Below are 3,923 nucleotides of genomic sequence, written 5' to 3'. Positions count from 1 at the left end.
CAGCAGCAACATGAAACAGATCAGCAACAACATGAAACAGATCAGCAGCAACATGAAACAGATCAGCAGCAATATGAAACTGATCAGCAACAACATGAAACTGATCAGCAGCAACATGAAACAGATCAGCAGCAATATGAAACTGATCAGCAACAACATGAAACGGATCAGCAGCAACATGAAACTGATCAGCAGCAACATGAAACAGATCAGCAACAACATGAAACAGATCAGCAGCAACATGAAACAGATCAGCAACAAATGAAACAGATCAGCAGCAACATGAAACAGATCAGCAACAACATGAAACAGATCAGCAACAAATGAAACAGATCACCAGCAACATGAAACAGATCAGCAGCAACATGAAACAGATCAGTAGCAACATGAAACAGATCAGCAGCAACATGATGTGATTTTTCACAGTGATTATTCTAGTTAGAGATTCATGAGTCTAACAGCCTCAGGGTAGAAGCTGTTCCTCAGTCTAGTGGTTCTACACTTAATGCTCCTCAACCTCCTTCCTGAGGGGAGTGGGGCAAAAAGTGTGTGCTGGGTGAGTGTGGTCCTTCATGATGCAGGTGGCCCTCTTCCTGCATCTGGAGGTGTAGATGTCTGTGATGGTGGGGAGACTGACTCCAACATCTTCTGTGCAGCCTTCACCACTCTCTGCAAAGCTTTTCTTTCTGCAGCTGTGCAGCCTCCATGCCTAGGGCTAAGTATCGAACCGAGGTTCTTAAATGGCACCCACTGAACTGCACCAGTCGGTGTATGTATTGAAACGTCACTCTTTTTTTGGTGTCAAGTTTCGGTATTGGCTGTAATGTGTCACGTGGTTTCAGCATGCAGGCTGGTAAAATGCAGACATATGACAACAGACTACGTGTTTACACCCAGAGCTGTATAGAGCTGCTGTACCTAATCCATGTATAATTTATGTCTAAGGTGCTGGTGACGCCCACAGACGGAGTTCATGTGTGCAGCGCGTGTTGTCGAATGGCTTTGACAACACACGAGCAGAAAGTTGCTCCGTGTTTTTCTGCAGGAAGACAGACGGACAGCAGCCTCCCCCCCCCCCCCCCGACCCCCTCTCAGCGTTAGTCAGTCTGTGTGTGTTAAACGGACTGAATTAACGTTCCACGGCCAGACTCATCTAAATCAAAGAACTCCATGGACGACTCTGTGTCCGTGTTTCAGCTGGTGAGTTTACATTTGTTAACGTTACTGCAGCTTAATACGTACATCGCGGTGAAATAATGCTAACTTTAAGATATTAGTGTGTAAATTTATTTTATCTACGTGGCTAGCTAAACTCAGAAGCTAACTAAAGATTGACAGTAACATAAATCTTAGCTTGTAAAACTGTGCTCATCCATCAGGTCAGCAGGTTAAACAGTTCACTAATGTTCACTGTTTATGTTCATGTTCTCCTCACAGGAGGTTCTGACCCAGATGTGAGGACAAAAGAAAAGTGAGGTGGGGGCCACAGGACAGTCAGACTTTGTTGTTAAAAGTTTGCTGCTTTTTCTACAGTGGAGGCTGCATGTTGGAGGTAAGTTAAACTTTAAAGGATGTTGCTGACCAGTTAGGCTTTTATCTCTCAGCCTAGATTATGTTTTTTGAGTAATAATCACACAACATGTTATTGTTGATGTTTTGTTCTCATGTCAATTAGGGAGATGATCAGAGCCCTAAACCCCAGAGAATCACAGAGAAGATTCAGGGAGAGACACAGAGGGGCAGATGTCTGCATCAACCCTACCTCAGTGAATCCAGTGACCTGCTGGTGGAATGTGAGGGACAACATGTCAAACTGACAACCAGGTATCTGTGTGTGCAACAATCATCATCTACAGCCTCAGAGTGAACATGTTCTACTGCTGGAGACACCATCAGTCAGGAGCAGCTTGTTTGTGTCCAGAGAAAACAGACATGTTGATGTTTCTGAAGAAAAACTGTTCAGTGAAAAGGTCCTCAGTGTGTAGCAGTGACCATTAGACACTGACATGTCACTGGTTTGTAACTGGTCTTTTGACCTGGAAATTATTTGTTTGTTTTTATGTAAGAAAACTGCTTGGAATGGAAAAATACCAAAGTTAAAAAATAAAACTCACAATTTGTACTGTAATGTGTAACGTAATTTCATTCTTGTTAGAATTAATAGTAATTACAAAATTGGTACCGAAAAAAGAACCGTCCAGGAACCGACACCGAAGTGAAGGTACCGACACCAGTACGGATACCGATTTTTTTTAGAAAGGTACCCAGCCCTATGCATGCCACAAGTTGATGCTGGAGCACAGGATGCTCTCCACTGCACACCTGTAGAAGGAGGTGAGGACTGAGCTTCCAGACCAGCTCGTCTCAGCCGCCTGAGGAAGTAGAGTCTCTGATGATCTTTCTTCATCAGGCTGGTGGTGTTGTTGCTCCAGCTGAGGTTGTTGTTCAGGTGCACACCCAAGTTCTTGTAGCTGGAGACCACTTCCACTGCAGATCCTCCTGTGTCCAGGGAGTCGGGGTGGGGGTGGGGTGGGGGGGGGGTTGTTCCTTCTGAAGTCCACAATCATCTCCTTTGTCTTCTTCACATTGATGTGAAGGTTATTCTCTTTGCACCAGCTCTCCAGGTGTTCCACCTCCTGCCTGTAGCTGGACTCATCATTGTTTGTGATGCATCCCACCACCACTGTATCATCTGCAAACTTTACAATGTGACAGCCTGGATGGGTAGCTGCACAGAATCACAGTCAGAATCAGAATAAGCTTTATTATCAGTGTACAGATACAACAAGAATATGTCCGTAGAGTTATCTGAAAGATGGGCGACGTGCATGTAGCTGCTCTTTAAGAGCGCGGCCTGTTATCTTTTTCAGAATACTTTTAGATAGAAGAAGAGAAAAAGCCAAGAGGGTGGATAGTGGTATTACAAAAACAATCTCTTCACATCTTGTCCTGTCAGGACACAATTTAAGACATTAAAAAAAACTACCAGCAAGCACATTTATAAACACATATGCATTTGACATCAAGACCGTGAGATGTGTCTATGCACTTTCAGATAGGCCACAGTTCTGATGATGATGTTTCAGACAGCAGTTCTGATAAGCCTGCACAGAAGTTCTCGGGGGGGGGGGGGGGGGTTGCAATAGACAAATTTTTTTCTCTAGTTACCCATGTCCCAGGAGAAATTTGATAGTTGGCTCGTATTTTTTTTTTCTTCCTCCCAGGCTCTGATCGAGGTGGCAGCTTCAATTTCTCCTCCCCCGTTTTTTTTCCTTCTTCCTGCTCTGCTCTCTGTCTGTCTGAAGCGCCTGGGTCTCATCTCCCGAACATAAATTATTAAGATTATGGATTTGGTATTGTGGGCGTTCAACTCTATTGATAAGATTTTTTCATCAAAGCGACAAGGTCCTGGAGAACCGGCATGTCCAGCTGAGACTACATATTTGGATTTATGATAGCAGGGTCTCTGCTTTTTGGCATCGGCGAGGCTCTGTTTTACCGACTTTTGAAGAAGACAGCGGGAGCAGTTTTGGCCATGGAAAAGCTTCCAAGTCAGTGTGAAGGTTTAGTCCTGGCTGTGGGAACCAAAATCGTTTGGTTTACGAGCTTAACCGTAAGGTGGAGGCGATTGAGAATCGCAGACCACCTGCGGCTTCTGGGACTCGTCAGCGTGGTGGGTTCGACCTTGAAGGAGACTCATAGCATGGATCAGTGAAATTAAATTCCACAATTAGGCTTTTTCGGAACCAGAACGCCCAGATGGACTCAAGGCTGAAGAAAAAATCTGTCTGCCTGAAGAAAAACAAATATTAAGCTTATCTAATCTCACTCCCAATGGCCTCGGAGACAGGCTGACTATCAAATTTATCCTGGGACATGAGTAGCCAAGGACAAAAGCTTCATCTACACCCCCCCCCCCCCCC

The 3,923-nt window shown here is 44.7% G+C and overlaps 1 protein-coding gene across 1 annotated transcript in view; it reads right to left on the bottom strand.

The window, feature by feature from the left end:
- LOC119407548 (gamma-tubulin complex component 5) overlaps positions 1-3,923 on the bottom strand; it is a 12,714-nt gene that overhangs the window by 1,455 nt on the left and 7,336 nt on the right. The window lies entirely within an intron of this gene.

The sequence above is a fragment of the Nematolebias whitei genome, chromosome 3 (assembly GCF_014905685.2).
Source record: "Nematolebias whitei isolate Nwh7 chromosome 3, NemWhi1, whole genome shotgun sequence".
NCBI lineage: Eukaryota > Metazoa > Chordata > Actinopteri > Cyprinodontiformes > Rivulidae > Nematolebias > Nematolebias whitei.
This window is presented reverse-complemented; position numbering and strand designations above follow the sequence as displayed.